Here is a 20,624-nt window from a genome sequence, read left to right as displayed (position 1 = left end):
CCCGACCAATCTATTAGAGACACATGTAGCTAAACTTCTTAGCATCTTCATAGAAGGAACCAATTTCTTAGATTTCCAACAGGCAGGCTTTCGACCATCCCACTCAACCGAATCCATTATACTATCCATGATGGATGACCTAAAAGAAAAGGTTGAAGAGGACTGCACTCAGGCTTTGATTCTCTTGGAACTGTATGCAGCCTTCGATACAGTCAACCATGACATTTTGATGGAACGTATTGCTGCAGCAGGTCTCAGAGGTGCTGACAAATTGGTTTAAATCCTTTCTAGAGGACCGGAAGCAATCAGTGTGGCTTTCGCCCTACAAATCTGGCATTGTCAACATAAACTGTGGCGTACTGCAGGGTTCCTCTTCAATGTCTATATTCACCCCCTCATATTCATGCTTCGTCAGTTGGGGGTAAAGATCTAGAATTATGCTGACTATATGCAGCTGATATTTTCCACCGATGATTCAACAAACTCCAAGGGGTTTCTCAGGAACACCATGTTGTTCATCATGAATTGGATGAAACAAAAGTCTCTAGAACTATGAAGACTAGCGGAATTTTAACGGACTGACCGTTTTATAATTATGATATTTATTGCAACAGCCCAATGCGGCTTTTTATTCTAGAGGTATCTGTGTCTATACCTTTTCATCTTGTTATATTCAACCCTATGTGCAGCGCTCTAATACCCCTGGGTCATGTGTTTGCTTTATTAAACACTGAATAAATCAGTAAAACAAAAATCAATTTAAACTAAACTCCGGAAAACTGAAATCATCATCCCCAACAAATTCTCGCACTGGACTACTGTCCACTGGCTCTCTGAGCTAGGCCCTGCACCTATTCCCAAAAACACGATAAAGAGCAAAGGCATACAAATTGGCACTGATCTTTCCACGAGCTTGCAGATGGGCTCGGTACCTATGCCTGCTTTTTCCAACCACAGCAATTGCGAAAAGGCCGAAGGTTTTTCAGCAGAGAGGCCAGAATTCAAATCATTATTGCCTTGATCTTATCAAAAATTGATTATGCAAATGCAATGTATTTAAGCCACCTAGGCAACCAGAAATACCATCTGCGGGTGATACAAAATCAAGCCGCCAGAATCATCTATCAACAAGGCAGTCTATGTCACGTCAGACCACTGCTGAAGGAGTTCCACTGGCTTACAGTGGAGAAGCGATCCATGTTCAAAACAGGATGCATGCTGTTCAAAGGCATACATGGCACAGGTCTCAAGTACATATGCTCTCAAATTCCCAGATACTCCCCACAGCGCACCCTAAGATCTATGCCTATGAATCTATTGGTGGTTCCCAGATTCAGACGAAAACGGACAGGAGGGTAGTGTTTCTCAAGACTGGGACCCGAATTCTGGAACTCTCTGCCCACATCTTTGAGACTAGAAAAATCTATGTGTATCTGTGTGACATCGATGTGCTTTAGAGAAAAGCTGAAAGCCTGGCTTTTTACCCAAGCTTACAGTTAGACACAGACTTTCTGAACTGGTGACTCTGGAAAACTCAGCACCAAGAGACCTACTGGGGAACGTGTGCCCTAGAAATGTCTAAGAACATAACACACAGTTTTACTAATACAACTATAACGTTTACAAATACTTGCACCGTTCATTTAAATGTTGCTATGAGTTACAAAAAAATCCTTTCATACTCACAGTATCCAGCAAGAATGTCAAATCTTCTTTCTTTGAAGTCAGAGAAAGAAAAGTTAACACCAAGTTCTCTCAGGAGATTAATCCCAATATTTGACCTGTCTTTGAATACAGAGCAAACTTGAGCACAAGATTTACAGTCCTGTTTACAGAACTGAGAAGTTGTGGAAGACAACACGGAAAGGAGTTCCTTCATTTAGATTACTTCCAGAGATGAATCCTCTGCATCACACACCTACCTTATGGGGTCCTTATGTAACGCCCCATGGGGTACTTCATACAGTATATATTTAGTATATCAAATGGACTTCCAAGTTTCCCTTCGGGTGCCCCAGGAATTCTCACTGTGCTTGGATTAGCTGCACCACATTACAATTCAATTATTGCTTAAAAGGAATTACAAGGAGGAGAGTCCTCCATTACCGACCATTTTTAATGGAATTTGTAGGGAGTCTAAACCGGTGTTAGAAATGGGATCCCTGGTTGGCCAAGGCTTGCGCCAAGGCCAGGCAGAAATCGCCATTTCTAGTTAGGGTAAGGAAGTCACCCGCCAAGACAACCCCTGCTCACCCCCTTGGTAGCTTGGCACGAGCAGTCAGGCCTATCTCGGAGGTCATGTGCAAAGCGTTTGCGCACGCACCCCCAGCAACAACCTCCCGGGCCCCCCACAAAAGGAACTCCACACAAGATATATATGAAAAATAGACTTTGTATTGAAAAACATACTTAGGGATAAATACACAATATATACAAGGTGCCAGGGGCACGGGCAGGGTTAACAAGGGAATATATACAGGACAGGGCCATGGGACCACTGCCAGGAATATGCACATGATGGAGCTGGCATTTAGGACACATAACAACTGGGAGCTTCCTAGAACTAGTACTAGAACACATAACCACCAGGAGCTAGCATTAGAACACATGACAACCCGGAGCTTCATAGCACTAGCAGCAGAACTCACTCTAACCAGAAGCCACATACCTGAGACCTAGGATATTTAGGAGGGAAGGAATGACAAGGCACATAACACATCAGACGCACCTTTGGAGGCGCAACACATAACAACTCTTCAGGAATTACAGTAACATTAGCCAAGAACTTTCAACAGGCCAATGGGCCTTCTGGGACTCGGACGCCCAAAGTCTCAATGTCAGGACAGGCTGTAAGTAGCCCAGAGCACACCTACACGTAGCAGCTGCCCACGAAGTGCTGGGCAGCTGAGGGCCAAGGATGGGCCAACACGATGGAGCCTCGCAGGCTCGGAACAATGGGCTAAGGTGGAGCCTCTCAGGCTCAGGAGGAATGCGCCAAATGGGGGAGCCTCTCTGGGCTCGAGAAGCAAGGGACACGTGGGAGCCATCTCGGGGCTCGAGAACAACAGGGGGAGTCCCTCTGGGGGGACTCGATCTCACGGGGGCCCCCCCGGGCCCTGACAGAGCCTCTCGGGGCTCGGGACCAAAGCTGTGGGCAGGCGGGGTCCCCCTCGGGGGACCCGGCATCACTGGGGGCCCCACGGGCCTCGAAACATGTGCGCTCGCGCTGGAGGGGAGAGTCGGGCACCGGTAATGTGCCCCGACGCCCCGTCTCCCCCTCCTGCAGCACTCACCGGCCGGTGGACGCGCTGGTCTCTCCTCGCTCTCCGGGGCTCCCTCTCGCTCCTGGGGGCCCCGGGGGGGGAAGCGGCAGTTCTCCTGGGGGGACGCAGGGGCGCGGAGTAGGCTCCCGCCGCCCCCTGCCTTCTCGTCTATCTCCCAGCCGCCTCACAAGCTCCCCGGGCCGCCGTCCAATCACAGCGCGGCCCGGGGAGACGTCAGCCACCAAGCCCGGGCCGGCATCCAATCACAGCGCGGCCCGGGGGACGGCTTCACGGAGGGGTCCCGGGCCGGCGACGGTGGCTCGGGGGAAATGACGAGGGCCAGGCTCCCTCGAGAGTGAAGGGAAAATAGCGAGGTAGGCACTCGCTGGGGGTGTAGAACCCCGCAGAACAAGGCAAATGCCGGGTGGGCACCGGCTGGTTGAATATAGCGCTCCCCGCGCTAGTAACACGAAAGAAGAGCTCCAAAGCGCTAGGGTGCAGGAACCAGCGCTCCCAGGCGCTAGATAGGAGGGTCAGCGCTCCCAAGCGCTGGGGGTCAGAAGAAAGCGCTCCCAAGCGCTAGATGAAAATAGCAAAGTCCATAGGCAGTCCAGGACCTCAGGTGGAGCACAGCAGCTCCTAGAAGGAAAAGGCCATCAGAAGTCCAGGAGTAGGGCAGGGCCCAGGGAGGCAAGCCATCCCTGAGCCCAAGCAGCAGCAGCCCCTGGTAGATTCAAGTTGGGAACAAGAAACTTTTAGAAGAGGCCACAGCCTCTTTTTATACATGAAATTCCTTTGTCTAAAGGTGCTGGGTGGGGGGAAAACCAGTCGCAGCTGGTTCTGGGAGTATCTTGTTTTCCCCAACCACCCCTTCCATTCATCAGGCAGGCCAGGTCATCAGACGCCCCCCAGGGGGGTGGAGCCAGCATTGTGGGGGAAAGCCCAGCCCCATACAGGATACAGGCACAGCCCCTCCCTCACATCAGCATGTTAATCTCTCCATTCACCACCGGGGCAGACCCACACAGACTCCTGGAGCCAGGCTCCCCAGCCGGCTTCAGCCAATCACACGCCAGCACACCTACTGCACACACACACCCATGTCTAGAAGTGGCACTTCCCTTCTAGACACACACACGCCGCATACATCATCTTTCAGCATTTAAACACACGAGTCCACACATACCAGACTCGAGCCTGTACCCCCCCACGCATCAGGAACTATCGGGGACACACACATTCCCCATGCATTCCTATGGGAGGGCAGGCCTCTCCCATCTACACGCACTCAGAGTGGGAATCACCATCCCCAGGTCACATATAGCAAGCAAAAAAATGGACCTGCCAGAAGGGACCAGTCCAACAACCGGTGTCTGCTCAACTCCAAACAGTGAAGCCTCTCGCTGTTCATGAAAACCGTCTTGCGATCTGGAAATACGGAGTATCCAGCTCCGGAAGTTATCTAAATGAAGGAACTGACCGCAAGTTAAGTACTTTTTTTTTATATTACCTGATGAAGACGGTGTGAACCATATCTATTTCCACCAAAACATAGCATTGACAGGCTTTTGTGTACTTTTGTAAATGATCTATTTATTTGAACACTATACGGTTTCATTTATTGAATGTGGTTTTAACATATGTATGTAGTATTTATTTTTTTAAAATCGCTAACCCACCCTATGGTACTTCCTTACACACACACATCAAATATCACGCATACAATACCAGATTGACACTGGATACCTACCGTGTAGTTCTGTCCCCCGGAGGAAAGGGATACACGCTAGGTATCCAGAGAGGGAGTACCTTGATGAAGATGTGACAACAAGACTCCCTCTTCTGCCCCTTCATGAGTTATAATCCCTAAACAGTAAGGATAAGGTTCCTACAGATACAGAGGAAACCCAGTTTGGACCAAGTGTCAATCAGGTATTGTATGTGCGATAGCTGAACGCAGTGTGGAAGGAAGTACCCAAGGGGCATATGGGTTCAGTATGGACCTGAAGAAAGACCTGGACCCCACAGGGGGCCACGATGGGGCTGAAACATTTTGACCTAGTGGACAATTAGCACCATAATAGGGCGATGATTGTCCTATACCGTGAGGTTTTTTTTTCAACAGATTTTATTATGTCAATGGTCGAGTACAGTGCAGAGCTCCTTACCTCAGGATACAACTGTCAGGTTAGACATTGCAAATTATTGACATTGACAAGTAGTTTATACAGTATCATTATCATAATAAGATTGTACAACACACCGTAAACGCAATAAATCCCCCTGTTGCACTTTTTCGTCACTACATCCTATTTGCCACCACTTCGCCCACCCCAGAAGATAATGACCATCACCAGACAACCAGTCTTCTACCCAAGGGGTCCACACACCGATATGGACGCATCCACCGGGGGCACCGGATTTAAGTCGATGCCTCGATAATCTGCCCATCTTTTCCAAATCTTGGAGTGCTTGTGTGGGCAACGTCTGGACCCAAAAATCGGAATCTCCAACCCCACGCAGAAATCAAGTCCCTTTTTCCATGCCGAAAGAGAAGAAAGGGGCTGGTGCCTTCCACAGCCTTGCTATGCCCCTCTTAGTCAGTGTCTGCCCCAACAGTAAAAGATGTCTCTTATATATGTTGCCTCCAATACCCTCCATAATATGCATATTGCTAATCTTGGGGAGGATGGGAGCACCCATCCCAGCACGTCTGCAAGTCAGGCCAGAACCCCCCGCCAAAATCTCACGAGTGCTGTGCAATGCCAGATTGTGTGTATCAAAGACACCTCCTCCCGCACGCAGGCACATCGGGGATGACACTAGGCCCGCTCTCCACAACCTACGGCTTGTGTAGTAAACCCGGTGGAGGCATTTCAATTGAATGAGACGTAACCATGTTGCTATCGCTGCTCCCCGTGGGAAGGCCAGTGCATCCATCCAATCATCTTCATCGATTGGGCCAAGATCACCCACCCAAGCCTCCCTAAGCTTAACCAATGTCGTGGAGCTATTGGTCACTTGTGACTGGTACATTTTCGAGATTTTATGGTCGTACAGATCACCCATAAATACCTTTGGACTGAATTCGGGGAGAGCCTCTAAGTCCGAAATGCTAAGACAGATGGCATGCCGAAATTGGAGGTATCTACAGAATTGCGTTTTAGGCATCTGGTACTCCTGCTGGAGATCTTGGATAAGATTTCAAAACGGAGCCTCACATCACGTCCCCCAACTTTGAAATTCCTATGTTATCCCACCCTCGGAAGCCGGACAAAGCGGCCAGCTGGGGCAAGCGGACATTATACCACAATGGGGGCTCCCCGGTCAGCTTATTCCACCACCCCATCTTGCGGAGAGACTGTTTCCATACCTGAAACACCACCCGAGTGGCCGGCGGCAGAGAGTTGCATAGCGGTGCCGAGTACAATATAGTGTGTAAGGTGGATTCACCCAAACACCTTCGCTCCACTGCATAAGCGGGGTCCATCCTATCCCCATACCACCATTTATTCAGCACTAAGAGATGCAATACCATATAATATGAATGGACATACGATGTGGCCAATCCCCCGCAGTACGTAGATTTAAAGCACGTCGACAGTGCCACTCTGGCCGCCTGCCCCCCACCGACAGAAGCTGGCCCAGTGCCGCATTAACCTGGTAAACCACGTCTGGAGTATCGTGTATGGGTGCTCCTGCAACTGGTAAAGCAGACACGGTAACAACACAATTTGAGAAATAGCGCATCTACCATAGATAGAGAGAAGCATATTCAGCCAAAATTTCATCTCCTCTCGGACCTGTGCCCATATTTGAACGATATTTCTGTCCCAAGCCACCCTGGACACATCCGATAAAGACTCCCAATTATTTCACGCCCTCTGTCATCACCTGCACCGCCGATGCCCACGGCCTAAAGCCATCTGTACCCCCCAGTGCCCACAGAGTGGACTTACGCGAATTCATATAAAGGCCAGATGATTCCCCAATGATTTGCATAATGCGAAGCAGTCTTGGTCCCGTTAGACATTATCCGCATATAATGCAATGCGGTCCGAGAGCCCATGAGCCCACTCAAATCCTGCAACCTGCGCATCCAACTGCACCCACGCCACCAAGGGCCCCATTGCTAGAGCAAAAGGGTATGCCCCTGCAGATGGAAAAAAGTAAAGGAGGTGGATCCCGTAATCCGCACTGACTCCTTGAGATCCGTATAAAACAATTTCAAGTAGGATAGGAAGTGCGGTCCCAGTTGAGGCGGTCTAGGAGCGCGAACGAGTACATCCAACTAAGGGAGTCAAACGCCCTGCCAATGTCCGCCAGCAAAGGGGCGGCCTGCCCCCCCTCTCCCGTGGATGATGGCAATGGCAGTGTGGGCTCGCCAGATGTGGTGACGCGTAGCCCTCTGTGGCATAAAACTAGCCCGTGTCTGAATGGACCAAGGCAGTTATGTGGGGTTTAAGTTGATTGGCCAACACCTTGGCTAAAATCTTTGCCTCAACATTTAGAAGTGAGATGGGGCGGTACGAAGCATGTTGGTCTGGTGGCCTGCCTGTTTTGTGGAACACTACTACTTCTGCATGCTTCCAGTCTCGCGGCAGACAGCCCCGATCTCTCGCCTCGTCTACAACATGTAGAATAATGAATAATGAGGCTCCAGTTTAGAAAAGTATTTCTAGAAGAATTAGCATGGGCACCCATTCGGACCTGTCGCCTTCCGAGAGTTAAAATCCCCCAGGGCTGTGCAGATCTCTTCAGTAAGTCGAAGATCAAGGTCATCCCATGCCTCATCTGATAGAGCCTGGGGTGGCAATTCTGCTATAAAGCAGTGTATCAGGTCTTCCTGTAACAATTCCTTAGGGGCGTACAGCTCTGCAAAGTAGTTGGCAAAGCTCTCTGCTATATGGGAGGGGTCACTAAGAACCCTCCCATCCAGAGCTGGTACACCAGGGAGAACTTGTGGATGTAGAGCCCCCTGAAGAAAGTATATGTAGTAGTTTACTTAGCTTATCCCCCCACTGGTAGATTCTGCTTCGGGAAGCGAGCCACGCAAGACGTGCCTCCTCCATCAAGGTGCCGGCATGTGTCTGACGGGCCAACAGTAGCTGTCGGCGCGCCAGATTCCCTCCCTCCACCCTACTGCTATGCTCCAGTTCCGTGATATGAGCCTCTGAGCGCAGAAGTAACTCCCGTCGGGTTCGACGTGCTGCTGCACAGAAGGAAATATCCATACCCGTAGAGTGGGTTTCATAGCTTCCCACAGGGTTTCAGCTTCTGCAACTGTCACCACGTTTAGGTCCAGTTATTGCTTAACTGCAACCAAATATGCTCCCGATACTTCCCATCTTGTAAATTCTATTGGGAGAGGCGGCACCGAAAGGGCCTTTTAGCAGGGCCCAACCGCAAGGTCAAAACAACCAGGGAATGATCGGATAAACCTCTTGCGAGAATCTCAGCTGCTCCCACTCTACCAACGGCGCCTTTTGGCACAAAGATAGTCAAGATGGGAGAACGAATCATGGGTTGTCGAGAAGTACGTGTATCCCCGCTCCTTGTTACGCAACCGCTGCCATGTGTCCACCCATCCCAGTCCCGTCACTAGGAAATTCAATTTGGTGCGCGGATGCAGACTGGAATATTCCCTGGCGCTCCATCTATCCATGGCCATGTCCATGACGTCATTCCAGTCCCCCCCCCCCTACTATTGCCAACCCTTCCGTAATATCCGCCCACAGAGTCGTAAGGCGCTCGACCAATGCCATGACAGCGGCATATACACAACCTAGCACCACCTGCTCCGCGTAAGCGGCGCCTTTGATAAAAACGTATCTCCCCTGGATGTCCGTCCATGTCCGAAGATGCTAAAACGTAACTCTACGATGAATTAATATTGTGACCCCTGGTAAAGAGAGTGGTATACTTGAATATGATCATATCTGAGGAGACACAATGCTTTGGTGCCCATTAGATGCGTCTCCTGCAGCATCAGGAAGTCAGTGTGGTATCTCTTGGCCTGCCGGAGTATAGCCCATCTTTTAATTTTATCCAGCGCTCCTCTGATATTCCAACTAACTATCCGCAGGTCCACCACCTGGACTTGTGTCCTATCTATATGAACTGCCATACCAGGACTCAGGGCATAGATGTATGGGGCAATTATCATCCAGTGTGCGTATAGCGGCTGTGTGCCGTAGTGACACAGTGAAAACTCAAAACTTGTGTAACACAATCCCTCCCCCCATACCTCACAACTGATTAAGTATCTGTCGCGGCGGAGGTGGCATGTGGACCCCAACGGGAGCCCCGGGCTCGCCCCCGCCAACGGTTCCCCAATAACTTGCCCAAAGTCAACGGTCGTTCCCCTCTGCTATTAAGAGTACTAGCCCCCACTCATGCTTCGTCGGTCTGAACAAGAATCAGTCTCGAAATAACTAAGACAGAAGTCCCCTGCTGCAACACTGAGGTGGATCTGCTGGGACCACTGCAGGATTTAGATCGGCGTTGAGATCTCGATCTCATTGTCCCTTCAATTTTGGGCTTGAGTGGCCTGAAAAAAGCATCACTTGACGAGGAATCAGATTCCTTCCAGGGCGGCGTGCGGGCCGGGCCTTTACTGTCTCATCCGTCCAACTGAAGACGTCTTCTGGCGATTCGAAGAACAGCGTGCGAGACTGGTACACCACTCGCAGCCTGGCGGGATATAGCAATGCATACAGAAGTTTCAGCTCACGAAGCAAGGCCTCGGCTGCCAGAAATGACTGCCCCTTCTGCTGGACCAATCTTGTATAGTCCGGAAATATGAGAATGCGGGTTTTCTCAAACAAGGGTTCTTTTATCCTGGCTTGCTTTAGTATCACGTCTCGGTTGTGGTAATTTAACAGCTTTGGAATAACCGGCCTAAGTCAGGCGCCCAGGGGCGGCTTCTGCATCAGAGCCCTGTGTACCCTTTCGACAATAATGCAACAGGACAATGATACCGGGGGGAGCCAACTCACAAGCCATTTAGTTAGGTACTGTTCCATGTCTCCCCCTTCGCATCCTTCAGGAAACCCCACAAAACGTATGTTATTCCTCCTGGCTCTGCCCTCTGCATCTTCCACCCAAAAGGCCAGAACCCTGGCGATCATCTCCAGGATGCCACCTTCTTCTGTGAAGTGTTGACTGAGTGTGACATCTGAGCCCACCTCACCAATTTTCGCCTCCAAGGATTAAATAATTAAAGGATATCGATAACGGGCCGAGCAGAGCTCGCCTAAAGTGCGTCCACCATGCTGGGTCGCTAGGCCAAGCAACCTACCTCATGTTTTTAATTATCCTTCCATCACCAATGAAAAAAAATTACATAAATAACTGGCAGGTGGTAGGAATTTTTACCTGAAACCCCCCCCATCTTTTCCACCTTAGTTTCCTACTAATATTGGTACCACTGACCAAACACGGACTTGTTCGCCATTAGAGGATTCTTTGGTGAACGTGGGATGGCCGATGATGCAACCTGACACCTGGGAGGTGTACGAGGCCATCCTGTATATTTTTTAGCACACCGGTGTGCTGGTCCAAAATATTGGAATTTGTTAGTAGCCAAAACTATCCCTCGGCGAAGGTACACCTTCATAGTAAGGTGGTATGAGGCCACAATAAGTGGACTTGACAATTGAAGGGGGAGTTCGTTTTTTGGTGCAAACAACATTGTAAAGGGAGAGCACGAACGTTGGTCCCTTGCCCTCCGGACAAACTTGCCCCCATTCTCTCTGACCCATCAGTTATTGAGTTATGTGTGATATTCAGTCTCTCTGGTGCCAGGGGCTCTCCTAAATACTGAATTCAGGGGTGTTAGGGGAGTAGCCATTGGGCTACTTCCCCTTGGGGTCACTACGTCCCCCCCTATACGACCACTTCCTGTGGGAAGTGGACGTAACCCGGTACCAGAATTTCTAGGCTTGCCATCACAAAGATGTCAAACTCTAAAACACTGTTCACTTCAGTTAGCCCATCTTTGGGATGGTACAAGCCTGAGGATTGGGGGGGGGGAGGGGGCTTTGTTTCTGATCTCCTGAGAGCAGAGGCCCTCACCTTGGAAGGTCAGAAAATAGTCTAGGGTTGCAGGCTGGCAGAGACCAGTCAGTCAACACCAGAGGCTGGTAGGTTTTCACGGGGCACCTATAAGGTGCCCTCTATGCGCATGTACTCACAAATCCACCTCTGGAATCAGGGGTGGGTTTGTGAATATGAGATGTTTGATACCAAACATCCCTATTTTCAGTGAAGTCATCATGTTTATGGGAGCTTGTTTTCACCAGTGTCCACCACATGGGTTAAAATGGCTTCATTGATCACTTGGACTGTCAGCAATGGAACGGACCAACACAGGGGCATATCTGCTCATGCAGATATGTTCTCATGTGTAATATGCGGCACCCTGCCTTACAGCTGTGAGGCCTGCTGTAGGGGCGACTTACAAATATTACATGCAGTGTGAGTGGACATGGCACACAGGGATGTGTGTCATGTTGTATTTTCACTTTTGTCGGCACCAAAACATGCCGCCTGAGATGGCAGCCCTGCAAGAGTTTGTTAAGGGGTCAATTAGGGTGGCACAATTTGTGCTATAGTCCTTGGGGACCCTCTTTAGTACCTCAGGCCCTAGGTACCAGGGGTACCATTTACTAGGGACTTAAAGAGTGTTAAAGGTGTTGCCAGTTGGGGACAGAAATCTGGCACTGGGGACATGATTAGCAAGAATCCAATGAACTTCCAGTCGAAATCACATCAGGCAAAAAGGGAGGGGGGGGGGGACCATGTCAAAAAGGGCGGCACCTTCCTACACAAATCCCGAACGAGTCAAGCGCACAGGCGACAGTAGCATTGATGAGTATATAATCTGGTAGACTTGCGGAGTTTATCATCCTCTAGACCACGGGTACTCATAGTACGGCCCGTGGGCCGGCAGCGGCCCGGCAAGCCTTCTGTGGCGGCCCGCGGACCATGAGACATTGTACCCGTGTTTAAAAAATAATAATTCCAAGAGTGTCTGCAAACACGTCTGGTTGCAGAGACACTGAGAGACTCTGCTGCTATGTGGTGCCGGGCGATTCATTCCAAGAGGCCAGAGTGGGGCTGCAGGGGCGCTAAAAGGTGAACAGAGCCCCATTCACATGCAATTGGTCTTTTTAAAGACCTGTGAAGTGCTCGGGTGGGGCTGTGTGTCTGTGCGCGCTGGGGAAGCTGTCTCAGCCCGGTGACACACAGGCAGGGTGAGATGACAGAGGGAGGTAGAGGGAGACCGAGACATGGAGACAGAGAAAGGGAGACAGACAGAGGGAGGAGGGCGACGGAGTGAGGGAAGTGGGGTGAGGTGAGGGAAGGGGAGTGAGGGAAGGGGAGTGGAGTGAGGGAAGGGGAGTGGAGTGAGGGAAGGGGAGTGGAGTGAGGGAAGGGAGTGGAAGTGAGGGAAGGGAGTGGAAGTGAGGGAAGGGGAGTGGAAGTGAGGGAAGGGAGTGGAAGTGAGGGAAGGGAGTGGAAGTGAGGGAAGGGAGTGAGTGAGGGAAGGGAGTGAGTGAGGGAAGGGAGTGAGTGAGGGAAGGGAGTGAGTGAGGGAAGGGAGTGAGTGAGGGAAGGGAGTGAGTGAGGGAAGGGAGTGAGTGAGTGAAGGAAGGGAGTGAGGGAAGGAAGGGAGTGAGGGAAGGAAGGGAGTGAGGGAAGGAAGGGAGTGAGGGAAGGAAGGGAGTGAGGGAAGGAAGGGAGTGAGGGAAGGAAGGGAGTGAGGGAAGGAAGGGAGTGAGGGAAGGAAGGGAGTGAGGGAAGGAAGGGAGTGAGGGAAGGAAGGGAGTGAGGGAAGGAAGGGAGTGAGGGAAGGAAGGGAGTGAGGGAAGGAAGGGAGTGAGGGAAGGGAGTGAGGGAAGGGAGTGAGGGAAGGGAGTGAGGGAAGGGAAGGGAGTGAGGGAAGGGAGTGAGGGAAGGGAGTGAGGGAAGGGAGTGAGGGAAGGGAGTGAGGGAAGGGAGTGAGGGAAGGGAGTGAGGGAAGGGAGTGAGGGAAGGGAGTGAGGGAAGGGAGTGAGGGAAGGGAGTGAGGGAAGGGAGTGAGGGAAGGGAGTGAGGGAAGGGAGTGAGGGAAGGGAGTGAGGGAAGGGAGTGAGGGAAGGGAGTGAGGGAAGGGAGGGGAGTGAGGGATGGGAGGGGAGTGAGGGAAGGGAGGGGAGTGAGGGAAGGGAGGGGAGTGAGGGAAGGGAGGGGAGTGAGGGAAGGGAGGGGAGTGAGGGAAGGGAGGGGAGTGAGGGAAGGGAGGGGAGTGAGGGAAGGGAGGGGAGTGAGGGAAGGGGAGTGAGGGAAGAGGAGTGAGGGAAGGGGAGTGAGGGAAGGGGAGTGAGGGAAGGGGAGTGAGGGAAGGGGAGTGAGGGAAGGGGAGTGAGGGAAGGGGAGTGAGGGAAGGGGAGTGAGGGAAGGGAGCGAGGAGGGGAGCCCCGCCCCCTCCCCCACTGACCCCGCCCCCACCGGTGCGGCCCTCGGACACAAACCACACTGTAAATTTGGCCCCGAGAGGAAGTTTGTGAGTACCCATGCTCTAGACAGTTCTTATCCATCCTTTCAAACCAACAGCATTATTATTTTTTGCCTCCCCACGATCCATTGCTCCCTCATTTCCACCCCCGATCTGCTCCTCTCACCAGTGCAACCTAGAAACTTGCAGGGATCATTTGTCATTTACCAGGATTTGAAATGCTTATGTTCATGCAGTTCGTGCCAAAAGAGGATCATATCAGTCAGTGGAGAACACAGCTTGGAGAGGCAATGCACAAAAGCTGTATTACAATATTACTTCTCCTTAGTTTGTTTACTCGGGCAGTACTCATTAGATTTCTCACGCCATTTATTAGGTCTCGTCTGTCGATGCGCATGCGCATCGAGCTTGCGAGACTATTGGGGCTTAACCACTCTTTAACTAACTTGCAAGGAATCGTGGCGATTCCTTGCAGTGCCCGTGACTTTTAAGCTCAATGCGCATGCTCATTGAGCTTAAAAGCGCGTGCACATCAGTTCCCTCAGCCGCACTCCAGTCCCCTGCTGCTTTCACACCCTCTCCCCGCTCCGCCCCCTCCCCTGCCCGCCGTGTCGCATTTCTCCTCCCCCCTCCCCTTATCTGTCTTTCCCTCCGTCTTGTTTTTTTTTTTACCCGCTCCGCCCCCTCCCCTGCCCGCCGTGTCGCATTTCTTTTCTCCTCTTTGCTCCTCCAGCAGTTCTCTGTCACCTTTCCTTCTCTCCTCCCTTGTCCACCTTTTCATTGTTTTTGCCCACCTCTCCTCCAGTTGAACTCTGTCACTAGCTCCTTTCAGCCCCTTCTCATTCCAGTGTTTTCGGGTCCCATCTCATGCTTGGGGTTAAGCTCCCTTTGCCTGCAAATGCACGGGAAAACGGACAGACACGCACCAGGAAACACCACACAGACGCAGTACAAGCATTGATTAATCATTCGCACACATCACGTTTTACTCCTTTGCTAGTGTTCTCGTTGTTTACATCAGAAAGAAACAGACCTTAAAACGATTGAATAATTGACAGAATCCTCAAATATTGTTAATTCCATTGAAGTCTAGTGAAAACGCTGCTCGAAGATGATATGTTGCTAAAATTACCGTAACAAAATCAATCCACTCACTGTAATATTCTTAATGTAATATTATGTGCTAGCTCCAGAAGGTATGGAGTGAAATTACTTGACTTGTGAGTAAACATATTTGTTCACACCCTCTCCCCGCTCCGCCCCCTCCCCTGCCCGCCGTGTCGCATTTCTTTTCTCCTCTTTGCTCCTCCAGCAGTTCTCTGTCACCTTTCCTTCTCTCCTCCCTTGTCCACCTTTTCATTGTTTTTGCCCACCTCTCCTCCAGTTGAACTCTGTCACTAGGTCCTTTCAGCCCCTTCTCATTCCAGTGTTTTCGGGTCCCATCTCATGCTTGTTATAAAGGGGCTGCCAAAATGCGGACACTCCTCAACCCTCTGCTTCACATGATACTCTGCGGCTCTCCTGGGACAATAAACCACTCCAGAACAAACATGGAGTTGTCATACGCGGCCATCTATCTCAATTAAAGGCCACATAGCTTCTCTAACCTCTAGGAAAATCTAGCCCTGCTATTTAATTTTGGTGCGGGATTACTGTGTAAAGAAGGTTTGCATAACGTCTCATCTGACTAACTAGTGCTTTAGTTTAGCATTGTATGTGTTTTCATAGGCTTGTGTGTATGTCCTTTAATGCATGTGCATGCTTGTCTTTTTCTGTTCAGTTCCCGTGTCAGTGTGTGCTTACCTGGATTTCCGTTTGTCTAATTTATGTGGCCTTTGTCAACGAGGCAATCCGCTACTCTGTCCAACGTTTATGAAGACGAGACACTCAACCACGCAATGCCACTCACACACACAACGCCACTCAACCACGCAACGCCACTCAACCACGCAACGCCACTCAACCACGCAACGCCACTCAACCACGCAACGCCACTCAACCACGCAACGCCACTCAACCACGCAACGCCACTCAACCACGCAACGCCACTCAACCACGCAACGCCACTCAACCACGCAACGCCACTCAACCACGCAACGCCACTCAACCACGCAACGCCACTCAACCACGCAACGCCACTCAACCACGCAACGCCACTCAACCACGCAACGCCACTCAACCACGCAACGCCACTCAACCACGCAACGCCACTCACCCACGCAACGCCACTCACCCACGCAACGCCACTCACCCACGCCACTCAGCCACGCAACGCCACTCACACACGCAACGCCACTCACACACGCAACGCCACTCACACACGCAACGCCACTCACACACGCAACGCCACTCACACAGGCAACGCCACTCACACACGCAACGCCACTCACACACGCAACGCCACTCACACACGCAACGCCACTCACACACGCAACGCCACTCACACACGCAATGCCACTCACACACGCAACGCCACTCACACACGCAACGCCACTCACACACGCAACGCCACTCACACACGCAACGTCACTCATCCATTTGCAAAACGAAAAATGTTAAACTCTTCTATTGCGAGACCTATTGCATTTTCAATGCTTGTTTGTTTTGCAATGCACAAGTCTCCAAACCATCCTCTGAAAAAGTAGATAAAGCAAAGCAAATCTAATTTCAGGATCAGCCCAGAAAGGCGGACAGAAGAAAAATATCATGAGGTCATCTAACTTGCAGAGCACCATACTTTCTTGCGAGACGCTGGAGACGTGTTTCTATATACCCAGTCCAACTATCCTTTCATATACAGGGTCAACACTTGAAATCAGCTAGATCAACTAAGGGCACAGCCTATCAAAAACGTCAATAAATAGATTGCAAAACTGCAAAAAGTAAATTGTCTTTATTTATTTTCACTGCCTATGCAATAACAAAACAATATAATTGTACAATACCCAAGTCGTCCATTCTGATTGGAGTTATTCACCCTATTAGCATTTCATGCGATTGACCATTTTGTAAGTACGAACATTACCTGCTTAAAAAGGTCATACGGTTCATGTCATTAAAGAAAATTAAATTATACAACAAACCAGTCAGCACTGTTCCTAGCATAAGAATTCATCCCTCTTATTGGCTCTTCTGAGAAGGACATGCTATTTGTTTTTTTAACCCAGGTGGAGCGACTGCAATGTATATAGCTTTTTGGGGACCCAAGCACAATACTGCGCAAGAAAGCAAGACAGATTTATGTTGTTATGCCAGAGGATCCTTAAGAATGGTTAATGTCATGCTTCTTGAAAAGACAACGTATGTTATTTTGTGAAGTGCAGGGATGAAGATAAAAATCTGATGTGAATAAAGAATTCATTTCAGATGTTCCATAGACCTGAGACATGCATCTGGTTCTCTGTTTGGAGTTCTTAGTTGCCTGCTAGATAACAGCTTTGCGCAGATTATAAGTGAGGGACAGTTACCAATAAAATGACTAGGAGACATCAAATCAAAAAGAACAATCTAACCCTGGTCATGGCTCCTGTATTTGCCCAGCAATATTACTATTAAGTCAACCCTTCCATGGGCACGCTAATGATAGCAACCAGTGGTGAATATAGGTCCAGGTTGATATTCTCTGGGAGTCCAACATATTGTTTGATGGTTCTTCTCACAGAATAGTCTCAACCTCAGCTCACGATTACTGGTCCATTCATTTATGCGACCCATGACATCAACTATATTAAAAAGTGTTAGTTAAAAAACATACAATTTGTGAGGCTCTACTGTACTATTAGATGCAAGACATTTTATTTCATTGTTCTTTTTGTTTCAGGTAAGAGACTCAGCCACTATTTTATGATAATATATTTGGCATTAACAAGTATGCAGGAGTGTGGATTCTTACTACCTTGTAGGCAATGCATCATATTTTAAAGATTCAATTGGAAGGTTAGTACCCCGAGTATCTGCCTCCTAAAATAAATTGTAGCTCCATTGCATCTACTACAAATGTTATGGAAAACAATTACTGAGGTCTACGCTCTTTGGAGAAAAAGAAAACTCACATATAACCCTGGAAGACACCAGATTTCCTAGAGTGCAAATGAGACTTCACCAGCACACTATCCAGCACTATCAAGGACTTCTGATTAACGTGATTGACATTAGATTCTCATCTGAGTCCATCATGGAGTTGCTGCAGACTTTAAGCACTAGTGTCCAAGATAGCCAGTAATTTATGAATTATTATTTTAAATATGAGAAAGAAGAAAACACTGAAAGCTACAACACACCGCCCCATAACCCTATAAAAAGCAAAACAACAATATATTGAAGTCCACTGAAAAACTCAAGCAGTTTGTGCCAGCAGAAGCAAAGTCTATACAAGTATATGCTCTGCCGTGTAATTACATGGCTGTACAGGAGTGGAAGAGCGTAAAACCAGTGGCTGCAGAGCAGCTATTCACTATAGGTCAAAATACATTAATGGTGAGTTAGTTTAGGTACATAATGCTGCCACTGATGGAACTGGTGAAACTGCTCAGCTGGTCACAACTGCACTGGTAAACAAAGGCTGCCCCTCTCCTGGTCACAACTGCACTGGTACACAAAGGCTGCCCCTCTCCTATCACATAACTCATTGCACTGGAGGGCCAGGGATTGCGCCACTGCAGTGAATACATGCTAAGCAGACAGGCATCAATCTGGTGAACCTGGCAGTGCACAACCACTTGCCAGTGACCATGACCACGCAGCATACTCTATCATTATCCTGAGATCAACGGAAGACATGAAGTAACAAGAGGGACTACCAGCAATGGTACATATGTACAACTGTGGCACAGGCTCCAGCACCCCAACCCATTACTGATCCTTACATTTGTAGCCTGAACTCTTTTTGACCAGTTAAATCACATAACATTCTTTTCATTTTTTATAAGAGACACTCCCAAAATGCCACCAATCGCAATCACGATTAATAACTAAAGGGTAATCATCTTTGTCCCACCCATTGTCAAAAAAAGAGGGTATGCATCTTAGAATTTAGCATAATTCACCTTACTGTCCATTTGGACAAAGTTCATCCAAGCTCAGACAGGATGATACTACAGCAAAAAGGGAAACTATGTTTAATACAAGGTAAACGTGCGACAAAAATGCACCATTCATTTTAAAAAATTGCAAAAATCAGCCAGTTAAGCATATTGCATACAGTATGCTAGACTTCGAAAGGGCACAACCACCAGAGAAACAAGTGAGTGATCTGACCAGATCTCTCTCTGTACGTGGGGTTCAACTCACAGTAAGTGCTCTTCAAAGCAGTATCTAACTTCGTGAATCACCAAGCAAGAGCTAATGTGGAGGCTACCATCAACAGAATAGCGTCAAGCCTGGGAGACACATGTCTTTCCACAGGGAAATTTAAAAGAGAAACAAGAACGACTGTACGTCCACCCCGTCCTATTTCAATGCTTTTAAGAGGGAAGACACTGTAGTTGTGCATTTCCATTCCTAGCATTATCAAACCTTCACCTGAGGCACTACAATGAACATTGATAGTCAAACATACTAGATTGCTTCGTAAGATAATTAACTAAAGGGGATTTGTGGTTTGCCTTATGTCATATTCATTTCAAATGCTAGATAATATACATAACCAAAATGTATACATATGGAATACACAATTCTGGTTCTCCTAGTATTTGCATTAAACCTGCATAAGATATACTTACATCTCTGTAAGCCTCTCTGCAATAAAACGACATTATCCACTCATTTGATGGTATTAAACCAATCCGTGACGATAGCCAGGTTCTCGCTTTGCTCTACTGAACTTGCATGCCTCTAAAACAAGCCTCAGGGTGCACCAAGCATCCCTCCAAAACATTGCATAAGCACATCTCCTAGGCTCAACCTAGATAGACTACTACCCAAGTTTACATAAAAAATAACCTAAACTGTCAGTAGACAATGGGACACGTGTACACGTTCGGGATTTAATTAAGTAGAAAATGATGATAACTGGAATGTCCTCTACGATAGGGTACCGCACAGGTATTGAAAATATTACTTGTAAGGAGGGTACATCTTGTTGTGGGTAAGGCGGTAGTAGAGACAGGGGGGATCGGAGTTAATTTCAAATATACCAATCTGGGTATATGGAAGGGAGCACGCGGGCCTGTACCGCTCATAGGATGAGTTGATGCGGTTATTTTCGAATGATTTATTCTAGAGAAATGTTGGGGTATTATAAATAGTCTACGTTTATTTGCAACCCGGGAATGGTAGATGAATCATCGAAACCGATAGGCTTACAAGAGCAGATCTTCGCTCCTCAAACACTTTGACCAAAGCAGTGTGTTCTCCAAGTAATATACTTCGGTTGAGCTCGTGCAGGCTAAAGGCTCAAGACGATACGTAAAAGAAGCAAGTAGTGGTTTATGCATCTGGTCAACCCTGTAACTCAAATAATGTACTCTTCTTTCTTGTACCTTCTTTGTCTTCTTGCGCCACGAAGATGCAGGTTCAGTGTGCAGCAGAGGAGCCCGAGAACCGCAACAAACGCGCCGCTTCCGTCACCTCAATCGGCGTTGTTCGGTCCCCACAAAACACGCATCAACATGGCGGCTTACGCTGTTCCGGTGAGAGGCAGAGAGCCACTGACAAAGAGAAAGGACAGAGCGTGCGGGGCTGTCCATATGGGCCAGTGCAGTGTAAAAGTGGCGGCCATATCAGCAGAGAAGAGGCAGTGGGAGCAATATTATTAGATACTAACTTTGAAGTGTGCACTAAAAGTAAAATCAGTTCAAGAGGCCGCAGTAAAGGTATTTTACTTAACATTTAACGAGTATGTTACAGATAGCGACATAAAA

General features: G+C 48.9%; 1 protein-coding gene across 2 annotated transcripts in view; it reads right to left on the bottom strand.

The window, feature by feature from the left end:
* LOC144828936 (uncharacterized) overlaps positions 1-20,397 on the bottom strand; it is a 410,356-nt gene extending 389,959 nt beyond the window's left edge. Inside the window, exon 1 of one of the 2 annotated variants that reach the window (XM_078687588.1) lies at positions 20,244-20,397. The gene's annotated coding sequence lies outside the window, so the exon portion shown is untranslated. The remainder of the gene's footprint in view (positions 1-20,243) is intronic. The other variant, XM_078687589.1, reaches the window with a different exon arrangement.
* Between the last annotated feature and the right edge of the window lie 227 nt (positions 20,398-20,624).

Source organism: Lissotriton helveticus, chromosome 4_1 (assembly GCF_964261635.1).
Source record: "Lissotriton helveticus chromosome 4_1, aLisHel1.1, whole genome shotgun sequence".
In the NCBI taxonomy this organism is placed as follows: domain Eukaryota; kingdom Metazoa; phylum Chordata; class Amphibia; order Caudata; family Salamandridae; genus Lissotriton; species Lissotriton helveticus.
The sequence above is the reverse complement of the archived record's forward strand: the minus strand, read 5'-3'. Positions and strand labels throughout refer to the sequence as shown.